The sequence below is a fragment of the Lonchura striata genome, chromosome 1A, assembly GCF_050655825.1.
Source record: "Lonchura striata isolate lonStrDom1 chromosome 1A, ASM5065582v1, whole genome shotgun sequence".
Classification (NCBI taxonomy): Eukaryota; Metazoa; Chordata; class Aves; order Passeriformes; family Estrildidae; genus Lonchura; species Lonchura striata.
The window spans coordinates 29,203,745-29,223,086 of NC_140741.1; the positions used below are offsets into that span (position 1 = coordinate 29,203,745).

At 41.6% G+C, this 19,342-nt stretch overlaps 1 long non-coding RNA gene across 1 annotated transcript in view; it reads left to right on the top strand.

Annotated features, from left to right (window-relative positions):
* The window catches only part of LOC146763424 (uncharacterized), a 48,719-nt gene continuing 29,377 nt past the window's right edge, over positions 1–19,342 (top strand). Inside the window, exon 1 of the long non-coding RNA XR_014952374.1 lies at positions 1–19,342. This exon is cut by the window's right edge and continues 9,946 nt beyond it. This is a non-coding gene — a long non-coding RNA (uncharacterized LOC146763424).

Genomic DNA, 19,342 nt, shown 5'->3' on the forward strand with positions numbered 1-19,342 from the left:
CATGCGTGGATGCCCCGTTACTATGGGGATTGGCTCTGCTGAGTTCTGTGACAGAAAAATCCCAGGCTTGCATCCACTCTTCCAGGGAGGGTTAAAAGGCAGAGAGCCCTTCAGGAGGGGGGAAGCATATTTACTGCTCAAAAACATGCTAAATGGGCAGATATTCACCTGCACGCTTGAGTGCCTCCAAAATAGGGAAAATATTAATCCCATCATCTGAATAGCACTTATCAGCAGAGGATTTGCTTAAGAAGATTTTCTATCTTGGCCTTTTCAAGGAGGGGTGAAGTTGATCCAGCAGCTGGTGGGCAGCTCAGGGAAGTCTGCCCATCAAGAGAAATAAGAATGGAGGCTCAGACAGTGAGAAGGCACAAGTGTGGAGGCGAGGAACTGCCTGGCTGTGGCTTGGGCTGGTGATGGGGCTCAGGGCCAAGGATGGCATTTTATTGATCCTGCCAGACACCCCTCCATGCTAGGGGGACCCTCAGAGGCAAAGAGCTAGAATCTCTAGGGCATGCTAAAGCAAACCCATGCCAAATTTTTGCTGGAATATGAGAGAAAAGGGAGTGATGGGCATGGAGGCCTTTATGGGATGTCCCTCCTGCATGCTCTGGCTCAGAGTAAATGCCCGTTTATTTCAGCAAGAGGGGTAGGGCTTTCTCTATCTGATTATCTGTTAATCAGAAATGTGGGGCTCGCCAGAAGGGGAGTGCTAGAGCTTTTCTTCTTGACAGTGCCAGAGCAAGGAAGACTCTACAAGTGCAAGATTAGTCCAAGTTTTGTTCCAGCAAATTTTGCATCTGGGTTGCCTGCCTTGCTTGCTCGGATTTTGGTGCCTCCCACACTGCCCAGTCCCTCCCCTCAGAATCAGCCCCAAAGGAGACATTTGGAGTGAGATCCTGGGCTCTGAAGACGCCTGCCCTGAGCGTGGGGCTTTGCTGTGAGCTGGGGACTGCCATGTCTCCATCTGGTGAGTGAGACTGCACTCTGGGGGGGGGGCCCTGTGGGGCTCCAGGCTTCTCTCTACACATTCTGGGAGGGGGTGACTGCTGAAAAGATCAAGAACAGGTGCTACCCAAGGCTGGGAAGGGGCTTCTGAATGGTGATCAGTGCTGGAGGGAGGACTTTGGGAAGATTCTCTCCTGTCTGCACTGCCCAGGTTTCAAGTCCCCTTAATTTTGATTTCCATTGCAGGGGAGAAAAAACAAAGGGGAGAGAAGTTAGCCTCTGCAGAGCAGTCCCAGGGGGTGTCTGTACAGTGCTGGTTTCTGGAAAGGTGAGGGAGGAGTCCTTGCAGCAGGAGGGAATTTTTAATTAGAGCTACTCTTGCCCACAGAGAGGAGCTTGCAGGGAGCAGGTGGAAAAGGCTTTTAAACACTGCAATTGAACTGCCTTAATCAGAACATCTGGTAAACCTCTTGAGGAGGGTATGGCACTTTTGAAGGTGATGGAAGGAATTCTCTTGACTGCTTCAGGCAGCTCCTGCTCTTCCAAGCCCCTAATGCTGAAAGGTAGCCAGCATCCTCACTGCCTGATGGGCAGACCCCTTGTCTGCTCATCCACCAGGGAAAAGGGAAAGATTTAACTTGCAGATTGGAGTGAGAAAAAGAGGCTGTTACTAATCAACAGAGAAAACATGAAATCTTGCCCAAGGAAAAGAAAGACTGACTGAAAATTCAATGATACATATCTAAGGGTTCTAACCTCAGAAATCTCATCTGTTCTAGTGCCTGCAATAGGAATTGCTTTCTCAGAGTTTTATATCTGCTTTGGTGGGAGCAGCTCTGCCACAGTGCTCTGGACATGCCAGGGAAACAGAGGTCTGGAGTTTGTCCTGCAGAAACACATCTCTCTCATTTTAGGGCCAGTGTTTTCTCCTCCATGCAATCCCAGCATAATGTGGATTTGCAAAGGTGACTGAAAAATGGGCTGTGCAAAGTCATTAGCAACATTGATTCTCATTATTGTAGCATATGCCAGTGCAAAAACATCCAGCATTTGCAAGATGGATGAGTTGCACCGGCTGGGCTGTTAGTGCCTAATTAGTTAAAATACACAGCATCATAAATGCCAGCACTGACAGCTGAGGCCTTGCAATGTCAGTATGGTGAGCAGCATTAATTTGTTCTGACATCAGACTGCTCCCTTGGTGTGGATGCCAAATCCTTGCTCTCTGCTGCAGCCAGAGTCCTGCACCCAAATGCAGGACAGTGTGTGTGATGAAACTGGTACAGCAAGCAGTTGCTGTGAGAGGCAATAGCAACAGCAGGGACACCACAAGGCAAAATAGGCTCTGCAGGAGTCTGGCTAAGTGCTGTGATGTCCTTTTGCTCAGCCTCCATAACCCAAAGAGCTGCAGGAATGTGCAGGCAGGGACTCCCCATTGCTCAGCGTGCAGCTGTCCCAGAAAGGGGAAAGTCATCTTTGTGGTTTCAGTTCAAAATCAGAATAGGGACTCAGTGAATGTGCATCCATCACTACAAAACTGCCTCTCTGGCTTGAACTCCTCTCCTATCACAAAGCCTGACTTTAAACCTGACAGCAGTACTGGGGCAGTGCCTGATAGTGCTCTTAGCACCTCTGAGAGGATCCCATCCTGCATGGCTGATGCAGGGATTCTTTGTCCTTATCCCACCAAGGAAAAGTCACAGCCTCCAGCAAAATGGACCAAATTCTTTCCCTGCTTCCCCAGCACAGTTAATGTAACCTTTGCCAGGGAAAGCATCCTGTGAATCAGAGGGCACCGTGCCAGCTGATCTGTGAACAATTTAACCGATTTTTCATTAACCAGCAGCTTATGGAGAAGTTGCTAAATTTTATGGGCCATTAGCAGCTTCTGACGCTGCAAATGACTATGGAAGTCAGGGTCTTGCAGCCTTGAATCTTGTAGGCTTGATAAATAGCCCTTCCTGGGAGCGTAGATTTGAACAAACACACTCAGCCTGGCCCCATACAAACAAGCTGTTGGCAGCATGGAGAATGGGGGATGTGGGGATGGGAGTGACTGAAGCCATCTACAAGCTTTCTACACCTTCCCCAAAGAAAGGAAGAAAGGAAGAAAGGAAGAAAAGAAGAAAGGAAGAAAGAAAGAAAGAAAGGAAGAAAGAAAGGAAGAAAGAAAGAAAGAAAGGAAGGAAGGAAGGAAGGAAGAAAGAAAGAAAGAAAGAAAGAAAGAAAGAAAGAAAGAAAGAAAGAAAGAAAGAAAGAAAGAAAGAAAGAAAGAAAGAAAGAAAGAAAGAAAGAAAGAAAGAAAGAAAGAAAGAAAAAGAAAGAAAGAAAGAAAGAAAGAAAGAAAGAAAGAAAGAGAATGAAAGAAAGAAAGAAAGAAAGAAAGAAAGAAAGAAAGAAAAGAAAGAAAGAAAGAAAGAAAGAAAGAAAGAAAGAAAGAAAGAAAGAAAGAAAGAAAGAAAGAAAAGAAAGAAAGAAAGAAAGAAAGAAAGAAAGAAAGAAAGAAAGAAAGAAAGAAAGAAAGAAAGAAAGAAAGAAAAAGAAAGAAAGGAAGAAAGGAAGAAAGGAAGAAAGGAAAGAAAGGAAGAAAGGAAGAAAGGAAGAAAGAGAATGAAAGAAAGAAAGAAAGAAAGAAAGAAAGAAAGAAAGAAAGAAAGAAAGAAAGAAAGAAAGAAAGAAAAGGTATCACCAGCCATAGATCCTGTGACAAGACTTGATTGTTGCAAAGTGATGTTCACAGTCTTGCTGTAGTGATGGTCGCAGTCTCGATCTGTCAGGGGTAGGGAGAGGTTGTGAAACAGAGTTCAATGGGTTAATATACTTCCAGTCTAGGTGGGAATCCCCAGGTACCTTCCTAGGGTTGGGAGCTTTCAGAACTCTGGTGGAAGGTCTCAGAAATGAGTCTGGGGACAGTTCAGGGTTTATGACACCTTCTAAGATATTTCCTGGGAGTGGGGGAGAGGTAGGGGAAGACAATTAATATGATGAAAAGCACAATCCCACCTCTCAGGATCTACCCTTATCTGGTTCAAAGTACATCTTGTAATCTCTGGGGGTGGATGTTCACCCCTCTGCCTTGTGCTCTGCCTTCTGGATCAGAGATTCTGCCACCACATACCCAAATCTCATCTCCTCCCCTTGGGGGGTGCAAACTCTGCCATAGCAAAGCACCCTGCCCATTTCCACAAATGGGCAATTGCTTTGAGTCATTAACCATTAACATTTAAGTTTCTCACCATGAGTCAATTAAATCACAAAATTTAAGCCTAAGGTAAATGGTGAGACTTTGAAGATAGGGTGTTCAGGTTTTCTTTTTGTCTAATGTTCAACTTCTAATTAAAACAAGGCTGCTGCTGTCAAAAATAGTCCAACACACCCGTGGACTTGAAATCTCTGAACTCCCTGAGAGGTAGAGCTCCCCTCTGGAGATGGGGATGGCAGGGGGCAGAGCCTTGCCTGTCACTGACCTGGCAGAAAGGTGCAGTCCCTGATCTCCCAGGCTGGACAGGCAAGAGCAGAACCCAGTGCCATATCAGGTTGGGCTGCAGCCATACAACAGAATATTTAGCCCAGAGGTTTTCACCAACAAACTTCGTTAGCCTTTGACAATCCATGCATCCCAGAACCAACTGGTATGGCCACCCGAAAACGAGAGCATTTTCTGTGGTGCTCATTTTGCTTTTTGATGAAGGGATGTGGGTACAGGAAGAAGCGTGGAGGATGAAGCTTGGGTCTCATGCAGAACAAAGGCTCAGATGAAATTTCTGACCCTTTTCAAAGGGATCTGTGATTCAAGGGGCACACCAAAGCACCAGACATGCTGGGGAAGCCCTGCAGGGGCAGCTGCCCAGGCACAAAGAAGCCCTGATAGCAACACTTGTTTGTACAGCTTGGCTTGTGACAGGGGATACTAGGATTCAAAGACACAGATTTTGGCACCTTGCTGTGAGAAGGAGAGGGAATAGATGCCAGTTCCATGCACTCTGGATAAGGGTATGGAAAGCCAAGACTGACCCTGTTAACGAAGGAGAAACCTGAGCTTCCCCCATGTGCTAAATCTGCTGAGTACCTCCTGGCAGTCTGCAGCCTGCTGCCCATCACCGGGATGAAAGCAGATGTGGTTCGTGCTTACGCCCAGCCTTGGTTTTCTTCTGCCCCTCAATATCACACAGAGGTTCCCACTTGGAAGCCCAGGTTTATTTATTAGAGCATTTCAGAGGGATGGAAAAGTAAAGCAGTGCTCCCCATTGAGGTGTGGGCCAGGGCTGGAGTCTCTCACTCCAGCACCCACCCACGCTGAGTAGCCACTGCAGCTTTAAACCACAGCTGCTACCACAGTTGATAGGAAATTGTCTGAGCTTGCACATGCAAGGTGTGGCTGGGGCTGTGTTTTCTATTGCCATCTGTTAGAGGTGGGGCAGGTTTCTCCTGTTAATGGGTCACCTGTTAAACCAGGTAGGGCAGTTCTTTTCTCTTCCACAACCAGTCCTCTCTCTGGAAAGCATTTTCTGTTAATGGGCCACTGATGCTCACTGAATGACAGATAAAATTACCTCATCCCATTATGAAATGCTCCACCCAGGGGGAGGCATTCCTACCTGGATATAATCTGAGATTTCAAACACCACAGCCTTTTCCCACTGGATTACCAGAGGAAGACCAGGCCCATCTACACCACCGCTGGACCTTCTAAGGAAAACTACACCCTTCTACAGGATCACTGATTCAACAGGACCACATTCCAGGAGGAATGCAGTCACCATTTATTTGGACTGCTACCAACACCCTGACCAATGTCAAGGTCATATTCTGACTCTGTCAGTGGGGTGTTTTTTGTACTATTGCATTTGTATTTTAATTTTCCTAGCAAAGAACTGTTATTCCTATTCACATATCTTTGCCCAAGAACCCCTTAATTTCAAAATTATAAGAATTTGGAGGGAGGAGGTTTACATTTTCAATTTCAAGGGAGGCTCCTGCCTTCCTTAGCAGACACCTGACTTTTCAAAATAGACAACTGGCTTCTAGGACTGAATGATGTTCAGCTGCTTATGGGCAAGTCAGATGTACAGAACTGGTACTGAGAATTGAGCTGGGCTGCCATTTAAAAACTAAAAGCAGATCTGAAAATAGAGAAAACATGACTCAGCAGTATGAAGTCACTGGCAATAAATGTCAGAGACTTCATTTGCAAGTGAAAATTCATATTCACCTCATGTAGTGTTGCTACCTGATGGCCCATATCAAAAAAGAGATAGATGCATTATTGCATGTGTCATCCACAACCCTCTAAAATATAAAGATCCTGAATACCAAGTCAAGCTAGGAGGTTATTAAATGATTGAATGGTGAACTCATTCCTGTAGGGTGTGCAGTTTGGTGCAGGGCAAACGCGGTCTGCTGTGAGCAATGCAGTCAACACTCCTTTCAGTCACTAGCCCTGATGGTCCGGGGATCTTCCCAGAACAGTGAATGGAACTCAGTAACAGTTGGGAGAAAAAGACTAGGGAAAAAATCAGCTTTGACGATCTGAAAATATGTATGAATATATATTAGATCTCCTCAAGGTAGAAGGGTGCACACAGCATGTAATGTGTATGTTAGCAATTCAGAAGGAGATCAGTCAGGGTAATATTACAGACATTTATCCGTGCTGCTTTGATCAGGGTTTCTTTTGAAGTTTCCCGAGTCAAAAATATTGAAGCAAATGATTTCTCTCTGCATTTTGATACTTGTTCTTCTAAACAGTCATTAAATGAGTAGGCCCAAGAAATGTGAAGAACAAACCTCAGCATCTATGCATACTATGTATGAGCCATTCCCTGTTTGTTAAGCCCATCCTTCCTTGGCTTTCCCCATGTGTGGATTTAAGGCATGAAAAAAAACTTTTCATCACCTCCTCAGAATTTAAAATGCTACATTATTCACTGTGTGGGCCAACCAATAACCATCTCCCCGTGTGAAAATATGTTTTGATGTCCTGCCATCTAGCACAGTTATAGCCAGTTGGAATCATGCATCAACCTAGAGAACATCACCATTAATTAAGAAAAAAAAAAAACAAACTTTTTTAGATGGCAATGGGGGACCCTTTGTGAGAAGCACATGCCTGGAGAGTCCACAGCACCCAGCATAAGCGTATTCCTGGCAGTGTCAGATGTGTGTCTCTCAGAGTTATCAAAAGACTGCCTGGTGGAGCTGCAGAATTAAGAAGAAGCCCAGTGCTGGCACCACTAGTGCACATGGATCTGCAGTCGGCATCAAAACGCTGACACTGGAAGCAGCACAGCATTTGGCTGACACATCAGCTGCTCTATATCTGTTCCTTATCTGCCTGGATGTCCATTATTTGGCTAGTGGTGCAGTGCTATGGCATAGTTGGTGCTATCTCACAGACACTACAGGCACTGATAAATTGCAGAGTTTCACCTATGCAGTGGTGTGCTTATTTTAGAACTTACCTATTATCGTGTCATATTAATAAGCCAGATCCAGCCTAGCTGCTGGCAGTGTGAAATGCTCCTGTATCATCAGGGGAATGTGATTTGCAAAGCGTTCGGCTCCTGAGGAGAGCCTCAGAAGAAAGTGAGCTGTATTTCTTTCATATTCTTAAAAAAAAGTCATGGCATGGAATTTTTATTAATTTCATATCCAATACTCAACTCTGTTTGAACTCTACTGTATATTTTTTTCATTTTAAGTTTCTCTCTATTTGTATTTGTCATAAAAGAGGGTTAGAAAAGTTCAATTTTTCATAAGGAAATGGTAAAGTTTTGAGTTCTAACAGCTCTTTATAGGTTGAAAATGCACTTAAATTATGTGAGAAATGTCCCACAGAAACACATTACTTCATAAAGCTGAAAAACCAACAATTGGAGAAACACTTCTTACACATTTTTGGACTATCTGTGCTAACTTGCTTTGACCCTTTTTTACCTTTGAACAACCAAAGCATTAGAGTGTCTGATGGATAATCGAAGTGTAAAAGGGCATTCATTCAGGGTAAGTGATGACACAGCAGAAGAACAAAATGGATATTTGCATCAGACTTTACCAGTAAGAGGAATCATCTCACATTGAAATGCTAATTGAAGTGATTTTAAACTAAACTGACAGAGTTAGTAGTAGTGAATCACCAGGGTCACAAAGTGCTTGTCTGAGAGTTGTGTGGTAGCTGTCACAAATTGCCCATTGCACCAGAGAAAGAAAAGATGGGAAATACGTTCAGGGCTCTAGGTCTTAGAAAGAGTCAAGTCTGATTTCTTTATTAGAAAAGGATTCTATGGAAAAGACCAAATGAGGCATGGTAAGATCTGAGCTCCTCAAATTCATTCCAATAAACACTGACAAAAGACACATCTTTTTTTTCTTTGACATTCACTTTACACATTAAATAAAATATGAAATACTAATATGAATCCAGTGAATTTGCTTTTCATTAAAACACTGCAAATATTCCATGAGTAGGAATGTCTTATCTAATTTTCAGTTTTCTTTAAGTATTTAGTGTTGCTTTGAAAGAAACCAAGAGGAAATAAAACCCCCCAAACAATTGGCACTAACAGAGCAGGAGGAGATACATAATTCCTACTGTCATCCTAAATGCAGGTGCAGAACTTAGAGGTCCAGTGCTGTTCAACAGAGCTGGGACTCAAGACAAGTCTCATAATTTTTACAGATTACAATAACTTACATTTAATTAGGAAATGTTAGATTTGTCCCCTGCTCTTCTCCCAAACTCTGGATTTTCGTAGCTCCTTATCATTCCCTATACTTTAGATGTCCTTTCTAGATACTGATCTCCTCACTCCACTGCCAGGTGGAGCCTCTCCCTTTGGCTCAGTGTTCTTGGCCTTGGCCAACCTTCCCATCTACACAAGAACTATCAAGCCACAATCAATCAGAGTTATGAATTTGCTTGAATAATCTAGTGGCTTCCATAAACAAGCTAAATCACTTTGGGGATAAAGTTAAAACAAAAAAGCTGCAATAGTGCCAGAAATGTGAGTGATTGATAAGATTCCCAGAATTTAGTTTTTGTTTACTTTTATCTGTAGCAGCTTTTTTTTCAAAATAAGTGTTTCTACAAAGTCTTAGCAGTATTTAAGCCCTAGTAGAATAGAACCCCTATGGAGTAATTATTATAATTTCTTAAGATATCTTATGATTCACTGCTATCTTTTCCCTGGAGTATGATTTAATTACTGCCATATCAGATGAATTGTATTTTGTCTAATATGACTGCAACAGATTAACAGGCATTTCTGCAAACTGATAATGAGTTAGGCAGCTGAAATTTCACCTAGATGGAGATAAAATTGGCACTCCTGGTGCTGATTAACTGATATTTATTTCACCATTATAAATAAAAGTCTACTACCTAATTGTCATTTTACAGAATGTGTTTTCACTATGTCTTTTGGATTTAGAATAATTGGCATTTCTGTTGGTTTGATTTCTTAGTGCAAGAAAGCAATTTGCAGAAGTTGTTGATAGGAAGCAGTGTGTGTTACCTTAGCAGGGAATTTAAGCACAGATGTTTTTGGAAGATAATTTGTCAAATGACTCCAAGTCACTTCAAATATTTGCAGACTTTCAGAACTGTCATTTGAATATGTTTGGTGGATGAATAATTTGAACTGCATTTTCAAAAAGAATATTTACTGCGTGCCACAAGGATTAATACCAAAGACATCAAAATAATTCAGAGGACCTTACTGCCAGTTAAACTTTAGAAAATTAAAGACTTGAATAAGTGTTCTGGGGATGGGTGACCCTATGTCTTAATCCAGCTACCATTTGTTATTAGAAAAGAACAATCTTTGGTTGCCATGATTATCTGTCTCTAGTTCTGAGAGAATTATATTTAGAACTCATCTTTCACCAGTGTCACAGATGCCTGTATTCTTGGATCTTGCAAAGTCCAAACATTTTCACTTTCCCTTATTCTGAACAATTTAAACCGTACAGAAATAGTAAGCATGGAAGTCATTGTTTCTGGCTACAAACAAGTATATTATATATATATAAGATTCACTACTTCAGAAAAACTTCCATCTCTATTAAATCTGAAGTGAGTGTTTAGCAGATCTCCTCCATAATCCCAAAGGAGATGATACCTCTACTGGAGAACGTAGCCCACACTCTTTGTAAAGTCAGGTAAACAGAAAGTCATCATTCATCACAGTTTTGCTTTTGACGTTGCCAGCAACATCTCTTGGGGTATTTTTAAACTCATCAGTCATAAAATTATAATTTTGTTGGTTTTTCCCAAGAGGTTCTGTTAGAATAGGTAGATCTTGCTTGGTGTTTACTGCAGGCACACGAATGAAATGAACACTTGCTCAGGAAATGAGCAAGCTATGATAAGAAGGGAAATGGTGAAGGAGCATAAGCAGTAGCCAAGCTGTGCTTCTGCATGACATTAAACAACACATGCTCAACGTTTCACGACAAACTGATACACAGCAGAGCGATACTGAACAAAATCCTCCTGTCTGAGAACCTGCCAGGGTCACCATTGTGCCAGAAATTGCATGATGGCGATTTTAAGAAGCTGTATCTCTGTATTGTGTCATTGGCAGATATTTTAAGAATTAATGAAAAGTGATAATTTGAATGAGTTTTGTCATCCTAAAAATTGCCTCTTCTGGAGTGTCCTGACCAATATCCAGTCATATCAAGCCTCGTTCTTGCTTATGGCACAGAGAAGAGTTGTGATTTCTCCATGGCTTGGAGCAGCTATGGCTGAGCTTGCGCAGACACACCATTCACTCTGGACCGTTCCCTTTGGTGTCCTGCACTTCAGACTAAGAGAAACTTCCTTTCCTGGCATTGGCACCAGAACTAGTGCCTTGCATTGGTTTAGCCAGAAGGTCCCAATGGGAAGTGGCTCCAGCTATTTAGAAATTATGTCTGTTCACTTTATGTCCGTTCATTATGTCCATCTCACAGCCCTGTAAATACCTGTGTCCCCAGATGATTAGAGTATTTTAATTTCTTTTCCTATAGTTTGACAAACTTTTGAGTGCTTCAGTTAAATTTGTTTATATTTCTATTAACTATCAGATAGTTTTAAGGTTTATTTTCCATGCATATGATACAGCACTGCCAGCCTGTCCTAACAGTTTTGCTTAAAGCAAAGCAGTCCCAGATGCTGAGATGACCTGTCATGAAATCTTGACACACCACATTGATTAAGGAGGGATGCTTATCACCTTTCCCATGAGAAAAGTTCACAGCCAGTAACCAGATTTCACATCTGGTGTGATTGTCATATCCATGTCCTCAGGGCTGATGCAGCTGCAGCTTCTCTGTGCCTGCTGGCATAGGGCTGGGGTTATGTGTAGGGTTAGGGCCAGGCACCCCTCAATGTGAACAGAAAGGCAAATACGAAAAATTATGGGCTATGGTGAATAAAAAAAACTGGCAAGAAAATTACTTTAAAGTGGAAAAGATATTTGGAGACTGGGGGTTTCGTTCCTCTCTCCAGCAAATTAAAGAAATGCAACATTCAGGTAGTGAGACATTGGAGCCACCCTCATTCACATATGCCTGAAACTGTATAACAAAAAGACCCTTTGGATACCTTCCCCAGCCGAAGTTTTACACTCAGATAATGCAATGTGTTCTTATTTTAAATGCTATGTAATCAGAGAGCAGGAAAAGTCTTTGCATATAAATAGTGGAATAAAAAGCAATGTGTAAAATAGCATCCTTCACAGCATCTCTGTCCCTGAAACTTCTGCCTCAATAAAACACTAAACTTTTGAGAAGGATTCCTCCTTCTTAAAACATATCTCTGAAGTCAAGACAGTGTTCAGCTGAGCTCCTGATGGCCTCTGCCAGCCCCACACTTCCAGCAGAGTTTGTCAGCTGTGGGATCCTGGTTTCCTTTGAGAAAGGAGCTAGTTGGTGGCACAGGAGGGTCTCCTCTGAGCTCAGGTCTCCCAGTGCCACGCAACAGTCAGTTCAAGAGCATTTACAGTGTGAATCTTGGAAAGGTTGATCTGCCCATGTGCCTTTATCCCACCTCCTTTGCCACTGATGCAAAATCATTTTGGTCTAAAAATAGTGTGAGGTAGATCATAGAATCATAGAATTGTTTGGGTTGGAAGGGATCTCATTCCAACCCCCCTGGCCATGGGCAGGGACACCTTCCACTAGACTAGATTTCTCAGAGCTCTATCCAGCCTTGCCTTGAACACTTCCCAGGGATGGGGCAACCACAGTTTCTCAGGTCCACCTGTTATAATACCTCATAATTGTCACTATTTTTTCCTAATATCTAATCTTAAACTACCCTTTCAGTTTTAAACCACTTCCCCTTGTCCTGTCATGACATGCTCTCTCCATATTTCTTGTTGGCTTCCTTCTGCTACTGGAAGGCCACAATTAGGTCACCCTTATGCCTTCTTTTTTCTAGGCTGAACAAACCCAATTCTCTCAGCCTTTCCTCATAGGAGAGGCATGGGGCTGGGAAGAAAAACCTTTGTGGGGAGGCATCAGGGGCCATTCTTTGTCTTGTTGGCATGGCAGTGGATCAGGTCAGTTATACACTGTTTGTTATTAGTGTTGTTGTTGTTTTTATTGTTAATTTTCTTATCTTATTGCTGTTTCCAGTAAATTGTTCTTATCTCAACTCGGAATCTCTGCCTTTGACTCCCTTTATGGGAGGCAGTGAGCAGAGGGGAGTGGCTGCATGGGATGTAATTTCAAGCTGGGTTAAATGAACAACACCTCCCCAACAACCCTATCAGCTCTCCAATTGGAGCTCTCCAAATAAATGCTTCCAGCCTCAAATGAATTGAGAGTCTCACATCAGTTATTTGTTTTAACTAAACATTTGTCCTCAATAAGTAAAAATATGTAGTTTCTTTTTTATTTCCTTGCACTATCTGTCTAACAACCTGACACAAATCAAGACACAATATTTTTTCCTCTTGTTAATAGCCAGGAGAATTGCATCACATTTTAAATTGCACTTCAGCAAAACAATAGTCAGGGAAAGCCAGTGCAGCAGCGGCTGTCTCCATGGCTTTGTTTGTACAAAGCCTGGCATAACAGGGCTCTGCTTTCAGCCAGCCCCTGAACACTTCTGGAATAAACAGAATAATAGCTGCAACCTTTGCTTAGAAATATTTGTGAATGGCATTGTAAGTGTCAGAAAGCTGTTATAAAGCTTGCTGCTGCTGTGGAGGTAGACCGAGCTCTGAGCAATTTTGACATTCAGATTTACAGCAGACTTTTGACATTCTCTCTCTTTTAGAAATGAATAAACTGCCTTCATCCATTTGAATAAAGCTGTTGTTTCATTATCTGCTGCCTCTGTCTCCTCTTCATGTTATGTTTCCTTCAGGTGTGAAAAGTGGCTACACGAAAGAATAAAAGGGTGGGATTTCTCAAGTGCCATCATTGCACTGGCACCCACTTTATTTCTCTAGGAAGCTCTAGAGTACAGTCTTTTCTTCAGGAGTGAGAAAGAAAATGGTGGCAATCTTGAAATGCCTGTAAACCAGTGGAGAACAGCTGGAAACATATAAACAGTTTGTACTACAACACTGACCTAGTCCAGCTGGCTAACTACTACTTTGATTTGGAATAGCTAAAATATTGTTATCTATAAAACCAAACAAGTCAGTTCTCTCAATGCATAAATAATATTCAATCTTTTTTTTTCTCAGTGCATGACAGAGGGGGATGAGACTTTCAGGATCTAGTCTAACTTCTCTATGTCAAGAGTTGAAGACCTGAGTGTTATAGGTAAAAATTAATTTAGCCAAATTTAATATTTAATAAAAATAAATTTCTCTGACCTACCTTGACCATCCTGCCTATTACCATGGCAGAAAGACAGTGTGTGATGATGTCAGTGCATCTTTCACAGGTTTCACTGTCTCCCCCTCTCTTTCATCTCTACCATTTCACTTTATATTTCCTGCAAAATATCTCCTGGAGGCCACTGTGCTGTAGTTTTCTACACGGTTTCCCTCTCATACATCCCTTTCATTACCCAGTCCTCAGCATCTGTACTGCCTTCCATGGGAGACTAATAAACATACAAAGTCAAAGTCCAGCAGAAATCTCTCCAAATACTTTCGTAGTAAGAAGCACTGTTTACACTGCCCTGGTGAGTGAGAGCAGAATTTAGTCATCACTACATTTGAGAGTTTGAAGGGCAGAGCTTCGAGTGAGAAACTTGAAACTGTGAAATGATAAATGTCTCACAAAAGCAACTGTTACTGTCTGAGAGGTAAGATTGAGAGAGGGAAGGGGGGAGCGTGGGCTGGGAGCTGAGTGGAGCACAGGAGTTTCTGCTGAGGAGCTCCTGAGTGATGTGTTTGTGGTGTCTCATAATTAGCACCTAGTGGTTTTTAAGCTGATAGTAGGCGCTTTGTATCGATTAGGACAATTTGCTAATTCTATGTCTGTGTCAGCAATGTTTTTCTAAAAAATAGGATAAAAACATTTACCAAATGTGTAAAATTAATGTGCTTGAGTGCCCTGAATCTTTGCAGCCACTGTGATGTCTGGAGCACTCTGAAAGCTCTACATGCAGCCATCAAACCTCCTTTGTGGTGCCTTTGGGTGTCTGCGTCAGACCATCTATCTGCTTCCACAGATCAGCACAAATCCGTAAGGAATGGGGCCTGTGTGAATGATCCCCAAACCACAGGGTTATTTACATGGCACTGAGTACCTGTGTTTGGGCAACAGAATCAAGGCATTAAAGCCTTATATTTTATGCACTAGGTAATATGGGGACAGTTTTCCTTACATCTTGTCTGAGAGTCCTTGCAGGATGGACAGACGTTGGCATGAGCACATACAGGGGCTCAGGCCTCCAAGAGTTCTGGCCAGTGCCCTGACCACAATCAGCCCATAACACTTGGCTGGTCTTCTCTTGCATTTGTCACTTTACATCCCCCTGTCAATAAAACACTGGTAACAGAGTTACAGGTAAAGTCATCTGAGGAAATAAACCTTAATTATAGTTAAACCAACTATATAAAATCAATTTTTCCATGGAGAAATTGTCATGCCCTCTGAATTAATGGGCAAGACATGGATGTTGGTGGGACTCAGGCACGTTCGTAACTTGCTAAATCACTCATCCTAGTTTATGTACTCTAATTAACCAGAGGACTTTCAACATATGTTTTACTTGAAAGGGGGTTTTCTTTTCTCTGCCAGGGAAGAACAGCTCTGCCTGAAAATCGAGCACTCAGGCTGAACATTGAAAACAGGTTTTCAAAGTCTTGAATTGCTTTGTAAAATTAATGCCTATTAGTGTATCTCAGGTTGTGCTCTTTAAGAACAAGAGGTCTGATTAAAGAGGAGTGAGCTTAGTGATGTTGCTGTAGTGTAAACCGGAGCAGCCATCATGGTCAAGCCCAATAATCTGGTCTTCTCCATTAGAAATGCAGTTAGAGCTAATGATGAATTTGAAAGATTGCAATCATTATCTAGCTCAATTTATCTATTCTAACCTCAGTCAGAGACCAGATTGTAATTGCTGTAGTTCCTGGTTGAATGATGAAGGTTACTCTGCTCTAATTCCTACCAGTTTTTTAATAGCTGAGAGATAATAATGACAGAGAATTATAGACTTTGGTCAAATGCTGTCAGAAGAATTGAAGAATTACACAATTGTACTATACAAATAACACATGTTGTAAAGGTTAAAAAAAGAAAACTAAAAAAGAAAATAGACATTAAATAAAATCAATTATTAATTGGTGTTTTACAATTGCCCTTAATGTGATCCAATTTGAGGCAATTCTGCTTCAGTAGCACTGTGGTAGGTTTAATTTATATGTCATAGGAAAGCATGAGATATGAATGCTTGTCTTACCCTGTCCCGTATATTTCATCTGCATAGAAAGGAATTAAATCCCATTTTAATCTCTTTAATATTGACTTTTGCTAATAAGACATTTTATTTTTTTTTTAATGACAGAAATGATGTAGGCAAGTCATCTAGATCCTTTGCAATTACACCTATGAATTCCAAGAAATATATAGTACTTTTTTTTGAGTGGGACTTTTAGCAGAACATTTATTGCATAATAAAGGTTTCAATTTTTTCTTCTTTGGTCATATAATCAACTTGGGTCTTTATGGTCTTTTGCAAACATGACAGTAATTAAATTTACAGATCATACTAAATTGTAAGGTGTTGCAAAACCCAGGATAGATGGCAAAATAATAAAAAGAGACCTGCAGAATTTAGAGGCATAAGTTGGCAATAAAATGAGATTCAGTCTGGAAAAAAGAACGGGCAGGGAACAATGAAAGCAAAATACAGAAACGCACAAGCTACATTCATGGAAAAGAGTAGTGAAATTTAAGACCCTGGGTGTTGGTTATAGGTTTATAAACTGCAGTTTTCATTGGCTGTAAATGCCAGTCCCATAAGCAGGTAGTTAGAGAGGAGATCTGTACCCATCCTGTTGTATATTGGTACAACAAATTCATTAATACTTGGGCAGTTGTAATTCAACCTAAGATCAATGTCATTAATTGTATTAGTCTTTATTGCAGCATACATTGCTGCAGTGCCTTAAATACACTGAATATAAACAGTGTTCTTTCTGAAGGAGCTGGGTACATAAAACAGGTACAAGAAATTATGCTTAGGAACTGCAAAGGCCACTACAAATTAAGACCACATAAAGAAAATGAGAAGAAATGCACAATATCATCAGTAGTACAAGACTTGTAAAATATTTCATGTCAGTGCTATGTACTGTTGCAAATGAGAATACAGGCAAAGATGAAATTGCCAGATTCATAGACCCACATGAGGAAATGTGAGACAAACATCTCCAATGACAGCAGGAGCAGTCAGCTTGGATTCTTCAAGGGGAAATCATGCTTGGCCAATATGATAAACTTCTGTGATTAAATGTTTGTCCAGGTAGATGGTGGGATAATATCTGCCTGGACTTCAGAGAGTCACTGAACACTGCTCCAAGATCGTCCTAAAGAAGGGTACTAATGAGGTATGGGCTGGATGAGCAGACTGTGAGGTGGGTTGAAAACCAGCTGCATGGAAATCCCCTGGGAGTAGTGGTCAGTAGCACGAAGTGAAGCTGGAGGTCAGTCACTTGTGGGGTCACTTGTGCACCCCAGTAGTGAATCCTGTTCACAGTTTCATTGATGGCTTGGATGATGAGACGAAGAGTGCCCTCAGAAAGTTTGCTGATGACAGAAAACTGAGAGAAGTGTCTGATATGCCAGGGGGATGTACTGCCACCCAGAGAGGTCTCAACAGGCTGGAGAAATTGGCTGGTATGAAGCACATGAAGCTCAGCAAGAAGGCAAAAAGTCCTGGACCTGAGGAGGAAAAACTTGGGGCAGCAGTTCATGCTGGGACTATCTCACTGGAAAGCAGCTTGGCAGAAAAGGACCTGTGGGTCTTGGTGAACAGCAAGTTCAACATGAATCAGCAACATAACCTCACTGCAAAGAAGGCTAATGGTATCCTGGGCTGCATTTGGCAAAGTATTGCTAGGAGATTGAAGGAGTGAATTCTGCTTTATTCAGCACCATTGAGGCCACATCCAGAGTCCTATGTCTAGTTCTGGTCCCCCCTGTAAAAGAGAGTATGAAGATGGTGAAGTGGCTGGAGCACCTCAGCTATGAGGAAAGGATGAGAGTTGTGACTGTTCACCATGGAGAAAAGAAACCTCAGGGGGATCTCATCCATAGATATAAACATTTGAAGGTGCAGAGAGGACAGAACCAGTCTCTTCTCAGCCATGACCAATGACAAGACCAGAGGCAAGGGCACAGACTGAAACTCAGGAGTTTCCCCCTGAACGCTTTTCACTGTGCAAATGGCCAAGCACTGGCACAGGCTGCCCAGGGAGGTTGTGTAGTCTCCATTCGTGGACATTTTCAGAAGCCCTCTGGCCATGTGCCTGGACAACCAGCTCTAGGTGACTGCTGGAGCTTGATCAGAAGGTCCCTTCCAATCTCAACCACTCCATGATTCTCTGACAGAAGGATGAGCACAACATAGTACTTAACCTCTGGGAGGAAAGTAATGGATTCTATGGATATAACTTTAATATATTCAGTCTTATGATCCCTTCATTGCCTGATTTTGGTTAAAACTTCTATTTAAGAAGATGGGTTTATATGTGTGGTTTGAATTTAAAATTTTGAATTACACAAATCAGCAAAACAACTCCATTATCTTTCTTATCCAAAATATGATTAACACAAATCTATGAAGAAAAGTTCTGCATTTAATGAAAGCGCAACATCCAAGCAATTTTTATGAATTTTTCAAGTAATCTCAGATACAGCCTCACTATGTATAGGAAAGTGTGATCCATCCAGATTACCGTATTTTGCTACTGCACTATTTTTTCATATACAAATAGCTATAACCCCCATATAAGTCTCAATATACTTTTCTTTAAAAGCATGCATATTCAATTTTACCAAGCGGTTCAGCCTTCTGATAAATTTTATCCTAGCTGTTTTTATCTACAAGAGGGAGATTGCAATATCTTTGGGAGGAAACAGATTTTTATTTTCTGCACTTCACTATAAAATGTCATCAGTAAATTTCTTCTGCTGATTACAGCTGCAGTACTGATGGGGTTTGCATTGTGTATCCTAAGGACCTCATCCCTCCAGTCTGGATCTGCTGTATTTTGTGAGATGGTGGGTGGCCAGGCAGACCATCTACTTGCAGGATTCTTGTGTTCTCATCCTCAACTGGTCCTGCAGTCTGTGCTGCAGTTCTCCAGCAGCAGGTTTTGCTCCAGAGATCCTTCTTGGCTTTACCTGCTCGTGGTGTGGCTCTGCCTCCTGCTCTTGAGCTCAGTGTCAGTGTGAGCAGAGTCTGCTGCTGGCAGGATGATCCACTGGGAGCCAAGACCATCCTGGAGCCACTGACTTCTGCTTTACACATTGAGCCGCCAGGGAGAATCACAGCCTTGGCAAAGTCATCATTTCTTAAACAGCAGACATTTATTTCCCACTTTTTTTACTGCCTGGTATTTTTAAAAGCAGGAATGAGGAGATATATTGAGTTTCATAGCATTAAGCAAATTGAAGGAGGGATCAATTTACCTTTCCTACAATACAGCATCTTAGTCTTTTCAAATCATCATGAATTTTCTTCTTAAAAACTGTTTTAAGGTGTCATGCAGGAGTAATGTAGGATAGACTTCCTCAGAAAATTTAGCTATTGAAATTATCTTTTCTTTTTACAAACTGTCATATATCATTGGTTTATGAATAGTAGAAACATATAAATAAACATAATTCCCCAAAGTTTTTGGATTTTCTTACAAATAATTGAGGAATTTAATAGAAACTAGATACATTTATGACCAAAAATGTGCATACAGCTGAAAAACACTTCAGTGCAGAA